The sequence below is a fragment of the Cryptomeria japonica genome, chromosome 5 (assembly GCF_030272615.1).
Source record: "Cryptomeria japonica chromosome 5, Sugi_1.0, whole genome shotgun sequence".
Lineage (NCBI taxonomy): Eukaryota > Viridiplantae > Streptophyta > Pinopsida > Cupressales > Cupressaceae > Cryptomeria > Cryptomeria japonica.
This window is the reverse complement of record NC_081409.1, coordinates 152,673,324-152,692,583: the sequence shown is the minus strand read 5'-3', so window position 1 is coordinate 152,692,583 and position 19,260 is coordinate 152,673,324.

The window sequence follows — 19,260 nt, the reverse complement described above, 5'->3', positions numbered from 1 at the left end:
TACACCTTATTGGGTGGTTTTAGCCCATGGTTTTGTAATACCGTTTGACGGTTTCTTGTATTGTATCTCCTATTTATGAGGTGTGTGAGATAGAGGTTGTGTGTAAGAGTCTTATGGCTATTGAGTTGCCTCTGAATCTCTGATTATTGCTACTCCTGCGAAGAGCTTGCTCTGCAAGTATGTTGTAATCTGTTTTTGATTGCTGAATAAAATATTGAGCTGCTTTTGGAGGGTGGGGTTTTTCTCCCGAAAGGGTTTTCCCCACGTAAATCACTGTGTTGTGGTATGAATGCTATTATATCTATTTCTATTTTCTATAACTGTTGTAACGATCTGAAAAAGTTTTGCATTACCCTCCTCTCAAGGTTAGTGTAGGAAGTTGTTTCCGCTACTTTACTTCCTTACAAGTGGTATCAGAGCCTGATCACCTTTGGTTTCAATTGTGGGCAGTTGGGTTTTTTGAACTAATCCAGATTTGAGTGGGAGCTTGTGCAGAAGACACTTTTTGATCTTGTTGCAGGAATATTCAGATGGCGAGTTCGTCAGGGAGAATAGAGGTGGAGAAATTTAATGGAAGTAATTTTGAGATGTGGAAGCTGAAGATGGAAGATCTGCTAATAGATCGAGATCTTTGGGATGCTGTTGATGCGAATGTCCAAAGGCCCTCAAATCCTACTGCGACAGCTCAGTATGATGTTATGGACCGGAAAGCCAAGGGTCTAATCAGACTGTGCCTGGCAGACTCTGTTCTAATCAATGTCCATGAAGAAAACTCTGCAAAGAAGCTATGGACTAAGCTTGGTGAGATGTATCAAGTGAAATCTTTATTAAATCAAATTTTCTTAAGAAAGAAATTGTATTCCTTGAAGATGGAAGAGGGCGGACGAATTGCAGACCACCTGGAAGCATTCAATATGTTGGTGGCTCAATTAGTATCCGTCGGTGTTAAGATGGACGAGGAGGAGAAATGTCAGATCTTGCTTTGTTCTTTGCCTGATTTGTGGGATTCTCTTGTTATGGCTATCGGTAGTACTTCTGTTGTTTTGAAATCTGAAGACGTGGTGGGTGCCCTACTCGGTGAAGAGATGCGAAGGAAGGTATCCATCAGTTCAAAGGAAGCCCTAACCATTCGTGGAAGACCTAAGGAGAAAGGCAAGAAGAATGAGAAGCGCGACAAGTCCAAATCCAAAGGGAGATCGAAATTTCCTGGAAAGTCCAAAGTCATTTGCTGGAATTGCGGTAAACCGGGTCACATCCGTAAGGACTGCAAAGAAGAAAAGAAGAAGAAGAAAAAGAAAAAGTTCAATTCTGATTCTGAGTCCGACAAGGAAGATGGCGATGCATTTATTGTGGCTTTGGCGACTCATGCAGGTAATGATGCCTGGCTAATTGACTCAGGTGCATCTTTTCATATGACTTCCAATAGAGATTGGTTTTTTGAATATGAAGGATTTAATGGAGGTATGGTGTACTTGGGTGATGATTCACATCTAGACATTGTTGGTCGAGGTAAAGTTAGAATCAGGTTTTCTGATGGTAGAATAAAAAGGATTAATGGTGTGCTGCATATCCCTGGATTAAAACGAAACCTGTTATCTGTGAGCAAACTGATAGATGTAGGTGTGCAAGTAGTCTTTTCTGAAGCAGGATGTAAGATGATTAAGGGTGCTATGGTAGTTGCTAGAGGTGTCAGGTTTGACACTTTGTATAAGCTTGAAGCATACACTGTTGAGTGTAATAGCACTTCTATAAAAAGTAAATCTGCGGATACTTCACTGGAAGATTTGAAGGTTTCACCTTCAGCAGATGGAAATGGTTTTTGGGTACCTAAGGGTGCTCTTTCATCTGAAGCAAAGTTACCTGCAGAGAAGACTATGTTATGGCACCAGAGACTTGGCCACATTGGAGAAAAGGGTGTAAGGACCTTGAAAAATAAAAACCTTGTTGAAGGTTTGAATGACTGTAATCTTGACTTTGATTTCTGTGAGCATTGCATTTATGGAAAACAAAACCGCGTTCAGTTTTACTCGAGTTCTCATAAACTTGTGGTGTTTTGGATCTTATCCATTCTGATGTGTTTGGTCCAATAGATGTCTCTTCGATTGGAAAATCCACATATTATGTTTCATTTATTGATGATTTTAGTAGGAGGACATAGGTTTATTTTCTAAAGAGCAAATCTGAAGTTTTTAGTCATTTTAAAGAATTTAAAGCAATGGTTGAGTTGCAGACTGGAAAGAAAATAAAATGTTTGAGAACTGATAATGGCGGTGAGTTTTGCTCTAATGATTTTGATAGATTTTGTAAAGACTGTGGAATTAACAGGCAGAAGACAACTCCGTATTCTCCACAGCAGAATGGAGTTGCAGAAAGAATGAACAGGACATTGATGGAGAAGGCTAGGAGTATGTTGAGTGGTGCTGGTCTCGAACAAAAGTTTTGGGCTGAAGCTGTTGCCACTGCTTGCTACTTGATTAACAGGTCTCCTACATCAGCTCTTGTTGATAAAACGCCTATGGAAGCATGGTCAGGTCACAAGCCTTCATTGAGACATCTTAGAGTTTTTGGTTATGAGGCATATGCACATGTGCCAAAGGAGAAGCGAACAAAGTTGGAGAACAAGGCTGTGAAATGTATCTTCATCGGGTATAGTTATGGTGTGAAAGGATACAAGCTTTGGGACCCTATTGCACAAAAGGTAATTCACAGTAGAAGTGTTATTTTTAGAGAAATTAAGTCTCCTTCTGTTACATTGCAGCCAAAACAGACTAAAAAAAAAGATGTGATTCAACTTCCTTCTACACCTGAAAGAGTTGAATCGAGACCCCTAGATAGGAAAGAATTTGAGGAGAGCTCGTCTAGCTCTGAATCTTCAGAAGAGGAGGAAGAACCTCCAACTCAGCTTGTTCGAAGGTCTACAAGACATAGACAACCACCTAAAAGGTATTCACCTGATGATTGGAGATGTATTTTTGCTCTGAATACTAGTGTGGATGAACCGAAATCTGTAGAAGAGGCATTAGGTATGAATGATGCAGAATCCTGGAAGATTGCTATGGAGGAAGAAATGGCAGCTTTGAAAAAGAATGATACATGGGATCTTGTACCATTGCCTGAAGGATGAAAACCTGTTGGTTGTAAATGGTTGTTCAAGAAAAAGATTGGTTCAGATGGAAGCATTGAGAAGTATAAAGCAAGGTTGGTTGCAAAAGGCTACTCTTAGGTTGAGGGTGTTGATTACGGTGAGATATTTTCTCCTGTTGCAAAAATGATGTCCATTAGATTTTTGCTTTCTATTGCTACTGCTTATGATTTATAGGTTGAGCAAATGAATGTGAAAACTGCTTTCCTTCATGGTGATTTGGAGGAAGATATTTATATGACACAGCCGGAGCACTATGTGGTGAAAGGCAAAAGTAATTTGGTCTGTAAATTGAAGAAATCTTTGTATGGCCTCAAACAAAGTCCTAGGATGTGATACCAGAAATTTGATATATATGTGTTGAGTTTGGGATTTGAACGTTCTAAATCAGATCACTGTGTTTATTATAAATCTTATGGTGATCATTTCTTATTCATTGCATTGTATGTCGATGATATGTTATTCATTGGTAAAGGGAAAGGTATGATTTCAGAACTGAAGTCTCAGCTCGCTACTAAATTTGAAATGAAAGATCTTGGTGCAGCAAAGCACATTCTTGGGATGGAAATTAGAAGAGATAGGGTAAACAAAAAGCTATGGCTAGGCCAGAGTAAGTATGTGAATTCAGTGTTACAGAGGTTCAACATGCAGAATTGTAGACCATGGAGTGTTCCTTTTACAGTTGGAATGAAACTATCTATTTTAGATTGTCCTACATCCCCATTGGAGATGGAAGACATGAGCAGAGTGCCTTACCAGAGTGCGGTTGGAAGCTTGATGTATGCTATGGTCTGTACTAGACCAGACATTGCCCAAGCAGTGGGAGTACTTTCTAGATATATGTCTAATCCTGGTAGAGTTCATTGGGATGCAGTCAAAAGAGTCTTCAGATATTTGAAGGGTACTTCAGAGTATTCTTTGTGTTATCATGGTAATTCAGTTGGAGACATGACTTCCCTTGATATTCATGGTTATGTGGATTCAGATTGGGCAGGTGATATTGATAGCAGAAGATCCACCAGTGCTTATGTGTTTACTTTGTTTGGTGGTGCAATTAGTTGGATGAGTAAGCGACAGGCTGTGGTTGCTTTATCCACTACTGAAGCAGAGTATATGGCAGCTACTCATGCTTGTAAAGAGGCCATTTGGCTTAAGAGATTGTGTTCGGATATTGGAATAAAACAAGGTACAGTGACAGTTAGAGTGCAATTAGCCTAGCTAAGAACCCGACATTTCATGCCCAGACCAAACATATTGATATTCAGTATCATTTTGTTAGAGATATGGTCGAAGATGGTAGGGTGAAGCTGGTTAAGGTGGAAACTTTGATGAATGTTGCAGATGCTTTAACTAAGGCTATGAGCACAGAGAAGTTCAGATGGTGTTCAAAGTCTATGGGCCTTATGGCCCCTAGCAATTGATTCATTGTGTTGACATTCCCTTCCACTCATGCAAGGTGTTCGACAAGTGGCAGATTTGTTGGGAAAAATGGTGTCTCAACCTTGCATTTATGCGAGGTTACTATTTATAGTAAGTTTTCATTTGAGCACGAAATGGTGCGAAACTCTCCCTGAAGCTTCTGGTTGGTTAGATAAGCATTCCGGTAAAGTTGCGTCGCAAGGTCACAGCTAGTTTTGAAGATATTAATGTTTTCATCTTGGAGGGGTGCAATAAAATATTTAAACTTAATTTTGGGGACTTTGGAGGCTCCGAAATGCCCTGAAAAGTGGTCGTAACTGGCGAAGCGGGTTACGAGGTGATAGAGCACTTCACGAGCTTTCCAGCGCTTCAAACGGTTCGTCAATCGAACACCCAGTTCTCAAGTTATGGCCTCCGGAAGTTTGTACTCTTGAAATAGGAAAAATAATTTGTATCGAATACATAAATGAGCTGTAAAAAGGGAGCGACACATGTTGATGTGTGCTTTAACATGTCATAGGGCATCTAGAAGGGAGATAAGGTCGGCTACACCTTATTGGGTGGTTTTAGCCCATGGTTTTGTAATACCATTTAACGGTTTCTTGTATTGTATCTCCTATTTATGAGGTGTGTGAGATAGAGGTTGTGTGTAAGAGTCTTATGGCTATTGAGTTGCCTCTGAATCTCTGATTAGTGCTACTCCTGCGAAGAGCTTGCTCTGGAAGTATGTTGTAATCTGTTTTTGATTGCTGAATAAAATATTGAGTTGCTTTTGGAGGGTGGGGTTTTTCTCCCGAAAGGGTTTTCCCCACGTAAATCACTGTGTTGTGGTATGAATGCTATTATATCTATTTCTATTTTCTGTAACTGCTGTAACAATCTGAAATTTTTTTGCATTACCCTCCTCTCAAGGTTAGTGTAGGAAGTTGTTTCCACTACTTTACTTCCTTACACAGTAGGCCTGCTACAGGTGGTAGCAGTACTACCGGTAGGTAGTGCCTACTACTTCGGTAGTAGCACTACTGTGGGTAGGCCTTGGCCCCCGCATGCCTTGAACCCTTCGCGACACAACTTATAATATGTCGTAAATTTATTTTATTTTATAAACGCAATGAATTTTAAAGTGGGTTTTAAAGTTAAATTTTAAATGGTAATTTATAAAGTGATTTTTATTATACTGATTTAATAAATTTATTTATTGAAATCAAGGCATGAATTATTAATTCAAATTGGTAAATTTGGATGTATTCTGGAAATGGATTAAATGTCTATTATCAATTCATATTTTATTCGGTTGAATATTTAATGTGGATTTTATTCTTGTTGGACTATTGAATTTGGAAATTAAATAGATGTGAATGTTGTGTAAGGGTATTTTATTTAATTTTCAATCAATGAAGTTTGCAAGTGCTTATGATGCTAATTTTCTCAAAGATTGTCTGAGTGCAGACTTAGTGAAATTAGCTTTTCTTGCAAAGACTATTATTATGTTATTTCTCGTCTTTGGTTCAGTCATCCTGTTGTGGCTTATTTGGTACCTTTGACCAAGTGATATATGTTGATCTCGTTGTCTTAACCATGTAGTGTCTTTGCCTTATGGTTAACCAAGAGTCAGTATGTCCTTGTTTTAACCACTTGTATTTGGATAGTGGTGTTATGGTTGTCTGCTTCGCCATAGGGTCCTCGTGGAGTGACCATGTTTGTTTAGTGTCCTTTGAGAGAGTGGCTTTCAAGTGGGGCCCACGCCCAAAGTGGATGGCAAGATAACCCATCGAAAGTCAGATAATAAGTGATAATCTAATTAATTGATTAGGTGGGTAGTTTATAATATTATATAAGATAGTGTACCTCGCGCATGGGTGAGTGCTTGTAAAGGGATCATGATGTAGTGGGAAGGCCTGGAATGGCAAACCGATCACCTTGTCTTCACGAAAGGCTGGTAGGGTCCGCATGAGACTTAGTTGGAGCCAGAGATTCGGGAAAGGTTACCAGGATAACCTAGGATGGGGCCCAGGACCTATGGAGGCCAACCATGGTAACCATCATAAGCTACGCGATGACACTCTCTCTTTAGGTTCACTTGTGTATTGTGATGTTGAGTCACCTGGAATATTGTGGAGTCGTATTGTTCTATCAACCATGTCATGCTTTTGCTTGCTTGAGGGTCCTCTGCTATCTCCTAGCATGGTGGGGTAATTCCGTTTTGGGAATTACATGGTCGGGTGGTAGTGCCACTTCCCATCGGATGTTCTTGTTCATACCTTTATGTGAGGATTGGCTTCGCCAGTGTTCCTGTGGTTCATGACTCATGCTCTATCTCATGTTTGGAGATTATTATTCTTTGGAGACCTATGTGGTCATTGTACTATGGAACTTATGTAACCTTGGATTTGGTTAAGTTGTAACTTTAAATGTATATTGAGAGCCATGTATTGGAGGATCAATGTAATCCTTAGTTTGGATGTTGTTCATCAGATCTCTTTATGATTTGTGTAAATGCTTATTGAAGAGAAATTATATTGTATCCTTTCAATATTTCAATGGAATAAACTACTATTGCTTATGGCTTCTTGTGTTCATTGAGTATGATGGTTAATTGGATTAATTGTAATTGTGGAATTTAAATAGTTAGTTTAATTCTTCATTGGTAACCCTTAAGGAATTCTGGTGTAAGTCTTTCGCTTGTGTTATTATTGTGCAAATGTTGTTATTAATGCACTTAATATGTTTATAATTTTTTTAAAAAAATTGTTTTGCCCTTGTTGTGGGTTTTCCTTTGGGGTTCCTGGTGGGGAATTACATCACCCTTCTAGCCTTAATTCTACCGGATCTTGTCAGTTCTAGATCTTTGCTCGATCTCTAAAATCTGTCTTCAATCTTCTAACTTCTATATCTCTCTAAATGATTCGCAAACCTCCATATATATATTGCCCACAAATAATTACAACTCATTCAAGTCGACCTTAAGACCAAACGATGCAATGGTAACATGTCAGCTCAAATCACTAAGAACAATTCCAAAGCATAAAAAAATGATGCGCGGACCTCCGAAAATACTGGCCAAGACCCAAAGCAACTCCTCTAATGATCCATAAGTCATGGAGATCAACCGCAACCCGAAATCATCTTCATTCAACATATAACTAGGCTAGCCAGTAAGAACATATCAATCGGGACAATACTGGAATCCACATCTCACTGGAAATAAAGCCAAATGCTATGAAACTCGAACATGATAAAGAACACAAACACAAGGGAATAAACCCAAAATTGCAATGCTAAACACTCAAACATGAAGAAATCCCACGATCTCAAGCAATTCCACTGAAAACTGCCCAACAGGTAAGAACTAGATCAGTGCTCCTCCATCAGACTCTCGGGTTAATTGAAAAGTGAGTCCCATCACTTTCTCTGGTTCGGCGATTAGTCAATAGGTACTTGCAACTACCTTAGGGGATTCGACGATCTAACCACAGCTTCCGGTTGCCTCTCCATGTCGATCTACCGGTCCATACTGCAGCCTGCCTCAATCGACGATTTGTTCAAACCTCCACCCACTAACTGCCTCAAGCTCAAGCTCTAGGATTGGCGGTCTACCTGCAAACATTTCTTTGCCTCACATTCGGCAATTTGAACAATTCCACAAGTTGCCTCAATCTTCTCTCCAACCAACTAGTGCACAAACAACACTCTGTCCAACAAAAGGTTCACAAACCAGCTCTGATACAACTTGATACAGTCAAGGAAGTGAGATCCAATGAAGGACCAACCATCCTTGCAGCCTAACCCAAAAACCATGCAAAGCATACCGGTAATCGGTAACACAATGCCAGAAATAGAAGAAATAACAACCAGTAACAACACTGAATACATAACTGATAAACAATATGAATAAATCTTATTACAATATGAAGAATGATACATGCCACATGATGGATCGCAATCTAGGATAAAATTAATGATTATAATGCAATTACAAGATCTGCAGATCATCCTCATATCAAATCGGCCTCTAGTAATAGTCTATCGGTTCTATCCTAATCCAGACCTCAGCCTTCTGGCCTTAGTTTTAGCAGATCAAAATCTTGTTGTTCTACATCTTCGCTTGAACTCTAAACTCTGTCTTAGATCTTCTAACTTCTATATCTCTCCAAATGATTTGCAAACCTCCATATATATACCGCTCACAAATAATTACAACTCAATCAAGTCGGCCTAAAGACCAACCGGTGCAATGATAACATGTCAGATCAAATCACTAAGAACAATTCTAAAGCATAAAAAATGATGCGTGGACCTCCAGAAATACCAGACAAGACCCAAAGCAACTCCTCTAACAGTCTCCAAGTCACGGAGATCAACCACAACCCGAAATCATCTTCGCTCAACATACAGCCAAGCTAACCGGTAAGAACATATCAATCGGGACAATACCGGAATCCACATCTCACCAGAAACAAAGCCAAATGGTATGAAACTCAAACATGATAAAGACCACGAACACAAGGGAATACACCCAAAACCACAATGCTAAACACTCAAACATAAAGAAATGCCACTATCTCAAGCAATTCCACTAAAAACTGCCCAACCGGTAAGAACTAGACCGATGCTCTTGCATCAATAAAAAAACCTTATAAGGGTTTGATAGTGTGAGAAGTATAAGACAAAGATATTAGCAAGTCATTCTAAGACAGTTGTAATGAGAAAAGAAAAGAAACTTTAGAGCAAGGATAAATGGAAAAAGACAGAGATAGAGTCATGAGGTGAGTATCATAGAACAATTCCTACATTTTGCACTGTAAATCAACTATCATAGTCATAGACAATCACAGGCTGAAGAGACTAATGCATAAGTTGCAACAGTCATGAAAAAGACCCTGAGAATGATGTAGACCTAAAAGGTCTCAGTCAAGGCTAAAGTACAGAACAACAAATGAGAGATAAGTGTCTTTTTTCTCTTGTTGCTCATCAAAGAACAACACAATATGTATGTCATGCCAAAGATGTCATTCAGGACAAATGTGAAGTTACAAGATTCATATTTCTTACAACACTCAATGGTTGCAATTTTGTTTGAGCATATACTTCATCTGTCTCTACATCTACCTAGCATCTATGGAAGCATTACTTCCAACCCAATTCAAAAAATATGAACTTTACAAGTATAGATTGTAGTTTTCAGAAATTAGGTGCAAGCAAATAATAGTGAAAAAATAAGTATATGGGAATTACTCCCAACCCCAATTCAATTTAGTAAAATGATAATTCCTCACCAGAATAACCCAAATTCAAAGAGAATAAAAAAATTTCCTTTTGAAACCCTCATCCCTTGCGAGGCAAAGTGTTTGTCAATGTTGCCTCCAATAAAGAATGCAGATGAAGGCAAATATTTGAACATCCCAAATAATTAATGAATTCATAAAGCCAAAGGTGGAATGGGTGTGCATTTTCATTATCAGATTAGTGTTAGGCCCAATATGGAAAGCTAATGTACTAAGAGGGGAGAGGTGAATCAGTGCTCCAAAACTTTTCTTCAACAATAACTTTACTGTTATGCATAAACCGAATAGTGCAGTAACATAATATAAAGCTAAAACAAATAGATAACAATCATACATGATGCACTCGATAACACATATATTTTGGTTACACAGAAACTCTTGGTTAGTGAGAAAAACTGTGGTGGGGATGGCACCCACAACTTCACTACTGCAATAATAAAGAGTGCTCGGTTAGAGCTACATTGATGTAGAGGGTAAGAGGATCTTAATCAAACACCTAAGGACTCTTACCCACACCCACACAACTCACTCCTCAAGACCTCTCATTGGTCAAACACATCACCTCTGATCCCCTACTCTCCACATACTAGAATAACACCCCCAACACATTGTCTCACTATTTTAGGACAGTCAAAAGTATAAATGACAATATTTGTTGACCAAACAACTCATAAAAATATTTCCCATTGGTTTCACTCATTAAAAATTTACTTAAGACACTCACACATCCCCTTAGGCTCTATCCATTTCCATACATACTCCACTGAACCATTAAACACAACTTTGAAACTAAATAAACAAAATATACCTTCTTGCTGTCCTTCTTGATAGACTCATACTCAGATATCTATAACTTTTGAAAAAAAATTATTTACTCAATCGCTTCGGTGAGATTCTTCCAAACATAACCCTTAACAACATATCCAAAATTTAAGAAGATCCAATGGTTCAGTAATGAGATATTTCCCTTGCATCAGGACTGTTGCAGTCACACCCCAAATCTAACTGTTTTTCAGTCTAAAACCTTCATGAAGCACATGCCAAATCCATCATGGAACCCTGCACACAACATGGAAAGGTAAAATAAATCCTTACCCTCATCCCTTCCCAAAATGGGGTTTGGAGAAACATCTAAACAAAAGTTATTACATTTATGAGGCCACTGGATGCCCTAGTAAGGGTTTTGACAGTTTTGAAACAAATGTCAATATCTTCCACAAATGATAATGAAATTGCACCAAATAAAAACCAAATTACTCTTATTTAATTCCACTTTCATCCCAGTAAGATAACTTAATAAAAAAAATGCATATCAATTTGCAAATAAACAAAGTTCAGTCTGTCATACGTTGAAAACTCAGAAAATACAAGGAAAAATACAATTTTATTGCTCCACTTCTCAAATCTTGACCTCCACATCCAATGTTCCTCTCAAAATGGATTAATTACATCATTTTATAGTTCTCCAAGCCTTCTAAGGCCTAAATGTAACTAATAACCACCTATAATTACCCTTTTTTGCATTTTTGCAACATTTTGCAACAAAAGTTGCTCAAAAGTTGTCAAGATTGACAATTTCATTTGTCAACTTGACAATTTTAAATCTAATCACCCCAAACCACTCAAATAGTAATTAAATGACCTTTTAAACATTATTACATTATTTATTCATCGTATTTATCTATTCTACCCTCAAAACCCAATTTTAGCCTTTTTAGGCCTATTTTGCCAATTTTGACAATTTTACATCTTTTCATCTTTTCATTACATTGATTGGCACTAATGGCCAATTTAAATTTAAAAATGACCTCATAGGTCTCATTAGATTCCTCCAATGCCCTGTATCATCATATGACCCCTTGAACTCACTGTGTTCAGGGTGCTCTTGCACCATACATGTTTAGCTATTTCTGATAGCTTACCCTATTAGGAGTAACAAGATCTATTAGATCTACCTTGCTAAAGGATTTTACAACACTTCATCTAAATGTTGCACCTGGTTAGAGGCTTTAAAATTTATAGACTTGATTGGAGTCTTTTACCTTGTTAAAGGTTTCTCTTACAACTTCAAAATATTACAATAAATCATTACAAATATTTGCAACTTTACATCTGGAATGTTATAGCAGATTCTATGTGCTTAGAATAAGATTACCTTGCTTATAGCATACCTCGGTAACCCATATAATAACTTGGTAAACCCTTCTGTTTACTCTGTTCTTTGACTGTTCTCTGAAATCCTTCTCGGTGACCTCTGTGTCTCTGTAACAGTCATAACACTTAGTGCTTTCACATGTCTGGCTTCATATATCTCTATATCTTCCTTTCTATCATGCTACATGTATATATCTGATCTCAATTCATGTTGTATAAATAGATCTCTTATTATGGTGATCCAATTCATTGCTTCGATCTTACAAACATGTTTTATCGAATGAATAACCATGCAAAATATTTCATTGGTTAGATAACCTCAAAATCATACACAATCTTTAAGTGCAATTTCCAATGTGATAACGGTTCTATGTACCTCAATCTTGTAACACATTTTCATATGTATGTCCAGGCTCAATGAATCTAGTAACACATTTCACTCAGTGTATATCAACTCAGTGTGTCATCTTTGCTACTCGGTAGACATGGAAAGATACTCGGTAGATAGCTCGGTGTATACTACACTCTGAGACTACTTTCTTCTGTAACTAACTTGATTGTTCATACCGACTAAATATTTCAGTAGTAGTAACCGACTAGAGTATATAGAATAACTTTGAACATAAAACTAATGGCAACTTGATAAGTAGTAAGAATCTCCCCTTTTGACATTAGTTGAGATGTTTGACAAAAAACTACTTTCAAAGTTATAACTCAATAATCTATATACTTGCAAAATTGATTATACTGACAGTATATACAATAGTTAATAAAATAATATATCCAGATATACTCCCCTTATCGATATACTGTACAAAAATTTGATTTTGCATGCTCGGTGATCTGTTCTTGTTCTTTACTTACTGTTTTGTACACTGCTCAGTTCACTGCTCTTGGATACTTTGCTTTCTCTGCTCGGTATACTCCCCCTATATACTACACTCCTTTTGTTTAATACTCTGAATACTATATCACTCCCCAAATACTATATCACTCCCCCTTTTTGACAAACATCAAAACTTAATTACCATTCGGGGGTGGTAACTGGTCAAAAATGGATTTGTACTTGGTTCGTGCTTCGTTGAGAGCGATAGAGAGTGCATTCTTTACACTGTCCATTAAAGAATTTTGTGCTTGAATATTAGCCAATAATGATATTAAGCCATCTAGAGTGCTTGAATAGTAGATAAGAAGTGGCTCGATTGATCTGTTCTTGGATGGATGAAAGATGAAATAATGTCTGAAGTGTCATTATGTCCATCTTGATCTTGTGTTCTTCATTTCTTAGATCTAATTGTTGAGCCATGAGCTGTTGTAGCTTTGTACAAAAATTCTGAACTGAATTAGGCTCAGTGGTCAACTTATTTGAGAGATCGGTGATCTCTTTCTCAATTGCCTCTGTTTTATTTTTAATGTCTTTAATGAATAAAGAAAATGTGCAGAGTTTCTGAAATAAATAATGAATGTGCTTGAGTTGAGGAGTCAACTCAGCAATAATTTGACAAGTTTAACTTTGCCAATAGCTATAGCTTGTTGTACCTCTTCTATCATTTTTGCAGTGAGCTCTTTGTCTTTTAGCTTGCTCAAATACTCTGATGCATCTACTCTAGATGTCTCTATCTTTGTTAGGAGTTCATCCAGTTGAATGTGGATGGCTGCATCTGTTGACACTATAGCTTTAGGTAGCATATCTATTAAGAGTGCTTTCACCTTTTGAAGTACTTTATTTTTCTTTTGAATCTCCATTTGCTTCTCTTGTTTGGCCTTTGCTTTGCATAGTTCACCGAAATCAATGAGTGCTTGCCCTTTTAATTTTGATATGTCTACACTGGGAAACACTATTGGTTTTGACAAATCAGCTTTAAAACTATGCTTTTTCATCTTCTTTTCTTTACCTTTCACCGATGGAACTAAGACAATGGCTTGTGAGGCTTGATGACCCTCGGTAGGTTGCTCGGTAGAGGCAACACTTTGATCGATTTCTTTAGCCTCTGTAGAGTCCTTTGGTGTCTCGATACTCGGTGTCTCAGTTGCAACATTTGTAGTGCTAGAAGGTGCTTGAGATGTTTGTTCTTGAGTAGTACCTTCTCCTGCTGTAGACTTGTGACCTTCAGTGCCTTGATCCGTATCCTGAGGGGTTTCGATTGAGACAGGTTGTTTGACCGGTGGATAAGGCTGAACTTGTTCCAAGACTGATTCACTAGATACAAGTTTTGCATATGCATTGCCTTCTATCATTTCAGTTTTAAGGCTCTTTCTTTGACGAGAAACTTTGAGTTGTAGGTTGTCAGATGTTCCTTTATTTCAGCTACTGACATGTCAGGAAAGAGATGTACCAGACTTCTTTCTCTGATTTGTTTCTCCGAGTCCATTGCATACTTCCATCTATTGTCAATATGTAAATATAGTTCATTTGGAAGTGATTTAGATAGTTCCAATGGAGCTAACCAGAATTTTAGAAGTGTGCAGATGACAGCTTCTTCAGTTTGTCTCTTTTCATCATTGTTCCTAGTTTCATACTTAACATATCTAAATCCTCCAAATCCACCATATTCTTTCAGATTAGCATAGAAGTTTTCAACACTATGTATATTTACCTTCTTGCTCTTGACAATCTGGAATTTGCTTGCATCCTCAGATTCAGTATCACTAGACTCTTTTGCCAAAATCAGTCTTCGAGTAGATTTCTTGTATGTTTTTGTTACCTTGGGAACAATAACACTCTTTGTTTTCTTACTCGATGAAGCTATAGATGCTCTAGTGTTAGGTCACTTTACTGGAGGAGTCGGTGAGGCCTTTGATGAATCCAGTTTCTTTCTTTTCAACACTTTACCCTTAGGTAATTCAGTGCTCAGTGTTCTAGCTGCCTCTTGGGCTTCAGATTCCTCTTCGGTAATGGTAATGGTGCCTTTGATAGGTGTGGAGGAAGAGTCTTCTCCAAATTTCTCTGATAATGCCTTTATCATCTTTGTTGCCTTTCTTGTAGCTTTGGGTACTACAATGCTCATCTTTACTTTTTCTTTCACTTCTTCATAGGTTCCATACCTTATCTCGGTAGCATGTCTAGGCAATGTAAGAAATGCATCAATTTGCTATTGTGTGATGTCAAAATCATTCTCGTAACCCATCGGTGACAAAGATTGAGTTCTCAGTTCCACAGCATTCACATAATAGTAATTGGTGTCAACTTCAAAACATATATCATTTTTGTATTTCTCTACTAGCTTGGGTGGAATCCTATATCTGTTATGCATTTTCTCTTGAAATTTACTGAAGTAATCATCCATAACATCATTAAAATTATCACCTAACTTCTTGATGAAGTCATTTATCTGATGGGTGATTGGGCGGTGTAGTTCCAAAACAACTTTACTGACTGATGGAAAGAATTTTTCAAAATAGAAAAACATGCATACAAGTAATGATCCAAACTTTAATGTATTAGCCGAGTTGTTCTTCTTCATCTTCCTGATGGTGTTCATATTTTCAAACAGGTTCTTTAGCAACACCTCACATAGGTCAATTTTCATTCCCTTTTTCACAATTTTGTAAGCCAATTCTACTGCTGCACAGGGTACACTATTTTCCTTTGCCGATTGGAAGGAACAGTAGCCCATTACTCTAATGGCAAATTTTAGTTCTTCATCTATGACATTATTCAATTTCAATCCTCTGCAATCTGATTCCACTATGGTTAAACTGATCAATTCCTTCTGTGATATCATCTTTTGGGCTCGGGCATGATCATAAATGGGGTAACCGGTAATCAGATGAATGATTTCCTTGGTAATATTAAATGGTTACTCTTCTAGCCACATGAAGTCACCGTGAAATTTGCTCAGAACAAACTTGACCCACTGAGGTTTGAACACACGAGGATAGGTTAGGGCTTCAGTTAATCCCTTGATCTTAATGTGCTCATACTTGCTATTCAATTTACCATCTGTGCATAATTCATCATATGTGTCTTTGATTTCAACATGACCGAGTTCTTCAACATGACATTTGGTGAAGAATCTCACATCCTCAACTAATAACACTCTATCCAGGATGAGTGAAAAAGCGGTTTTGTCATCTGGTTCAGAAGCAAATTTGGGAGTCAAAGAGTATTTTAGTGCAGGCTTCTCTACATTCTTGACAACAATGGGATCTTGGATCTTAGGTGCCATTGTAGATTTCAGATAAAAGCTAACAAAGGATCCTTAGAGTTTTAGGATTTCAAACGGCAGACGCTTTAAACTTAGCAGATAATAGTAACTTGATAAGATCAGTAAACCAGCTTAACAATGTGTTGAGATTGATGTAAATACCTTGAATTTGATTTGTAGGAGGTTTGATCGCCTTAGATTTGCTTTCTCTACTCTCTTGAAAACTTGGTGAGTTGAAAATGACCATGAAAATGCTTTTAAGTACACAATATACCTTATCAGGCTCCATGCAGGTTAGGTCAAAAACATTAAATGCACTCGGTTCCACTAAACCTTCTTTCCTTTTTCCATTTTTAACCGAGTAATCAAACTTCCTTCATTTACCAACTTGACAAGCTTCCTGTATTCACCGACTTGACAAGCTTCCTGTATTCACCGACTTGACAGGTTTCCTGTATAGTGCTCCAAAAGACTATGATAGAATTTCAAACTTACTAGTACATCTTAACTATGAAGATTTTGAATTAAGTACATAATAAAATAAGAACTGTTAAGATTTAACCTTGAGAGAATGCAGTCCCTTCATACCTTTACCGATTAATTTGGAATAGGAGCACCTAACTCGGTAGGTAAGGTGCTTTCTTCATTTGACACAATTTCCTTATTTTTCCAAATCATCTTTAATTTTTCTTTTATTTCCTCAGTGTCTTTTTTAGGTTGATCTTTGCAATCTCTAGCTAAGTGTCCAACTCTGTGACAATGAAAACATGCCATACCAGGATTTCTCCATGATCTTTGGTTGTTCATCCCAAACCTTATAAAGTAGTTGGCACTTATATGTCCATATCTTCCACAACATTCACACCATATCCTGTATTATAATCCCATGGCACTGCAGAATACTATCGGTAAGGATCTGTGTGAGTTCGGTAACCTCTAGAATTTGCTCGGTGTGAGACCACATATAGTTCTTTTGCTTAAACCAACATTTCTCGGTACTATGTCCATATCTATTGCAGTTTTTACAAAACCCGTTGAATTTTGCCTTCTGATAATTGTTAACAGTCTTTGTCCTACACTGATTAGATGTGTGACCATATTTATTGCAATTGTAACAATAACCATTGGACTTAGTGACATTCGGTTGCTTACCTTTTCTTATTTGGCACATGTTGGCAGTGTAACCTTGATTTCCATAGTAGTTGCAAATAGGCTTCTTTCTTTTGATGTTCTTCTTGATTCCAGCTTGCTTTGATGATTCTCCTCTCTCGGTAGTATGAATTCCCTTCTCGGTAGAGTCTTTTCCTTTGTAATCGAGTCCTGCATCTTTGTTGGGTTGTCTTGTATTCAGTTGCTCATCCAACATCTTTGATGATTCATAACTCTTCTTCAATGTTTCTTTGGATTTCTTCTCTGTTTCAAGTTCATCGGTCAACCTTGATATTTCAAGTTTCAATGCTTGATTCTCATCATCTTTCAGATTTGCTTCATGATGTGCATAGCCTAGTTGATCTGATAGGTTTTGTTGAATTCCAATCAACCTTGTAATTTTATCATTCTTATCAAATACTAAGACTTCAAGCTGTTGTTTCTCTCTGTCTAGATCTCTTACTTTATCCTCAGTTGTCCTCAATGCATCAAGATTTTCAGTCATCTGTGTGCTGAAATGTTCATGTTCTCTTTTCATTGCTTTTAGTTGATCAGCTAGTGCTTTGTTCTTTTCTTTCAATACTGCAATAATTTCTTCAGTTTCTTCAGATATACTGTTCTTAGATGATGTCTCAATTTGTTCCACTAGCTCTTGAGAGTCCTGCAAATCATCATATAATCTTCTTCTCACTTTCAGAGATTTTTGCATTTGCCTTTGCATGTCTGCAATCACTTGATTAGCATGATCCATCTCTTCTTACAGATACACAATCCTCCAAGATTGTTTATAGCCTTCCATTAATAAGATCTTTCTCTTTAGGCAATTAAACCCTTTTCCAAGATTGAAGCTCTGATACCAATTGTTAGGCCCAATATGGAAAGCTAATGTACTGAGAGGGGAGGGGTGAATCAGTACTCCAAAACTTTTCTTCAACAATAACTTTACTGTTATGCATAAACCGAATAGTGCAGTAACATAATATAAAGATAAAACAAATAGATAACAATCATACATGATTCACTCCATAACACATATATTTTTGTTACGTAGAAACTCTTGGTTAGAGAGAAAAACTGCGGTGGGGATGGTACCCACAACTTCACTACTGCAATAATAAAGAGTGCTCGGTTAGAGCTACATGTTTAGCTATTTCTGATAGCTTACCCTATTAGGAGTAACAAGATCTGTTAGATATACCTTGCTAAAGGTTTTACAACACTTCATCTAAATGTTGCACCTGGTTAGAGGCTTTACAATTTATAGACTTGATTAGAGTCTTCTACCCTGTTAAAGGTTTCTCTTACAACTTCAAAATATTACAATAAATCATTACAAATATCTGCAACTTTACATCTAGAATGTTATAGCAGATTCTATGCGCTCAGAATAAGATTACCTTGCTTATAGCATACCTCGGTAACCCATATAATAACTCGGTAAACCCTTCTGTTTACTCTGTTCTTTGATTGTTCTCTGAAATCCTTCTCAGTGACCTTTGTGTCTTTGTAATAGTCATAACACTTAGTTCTTTCACATGTCTTGCTTCATATATCTCTATATCTTCCTTTCTGTCATGCTACATGTATATGTCTGATCTCAATTCATGTTCTATAAATAGATCTCTTATGACGGTGATCCAATTCATTGCTTCGATCTTACAAACATGTTTTATCGAATGAATAACCATGCAAAATATTTCATTGGTTAGATGACCTCAAAATCATACACAATCTTTAAGTGCAATTTCCAATGTGATAACGGTTCTATGTACCTCGATCTTGTAACACGTTTTCATATGTATGTCTAGGTTCAATGAATCTGGTAACACATTTCACTCGGTGTATATCAACTTGGTGTGTCATCTTTGTTGTTCAGTAGACATGGAAAGATACTCGGTAGACAGCTTGGTGTATACTATGCTCTGAGACTACTTTCTTCTGTAACTGACTTGACTGTTCATAC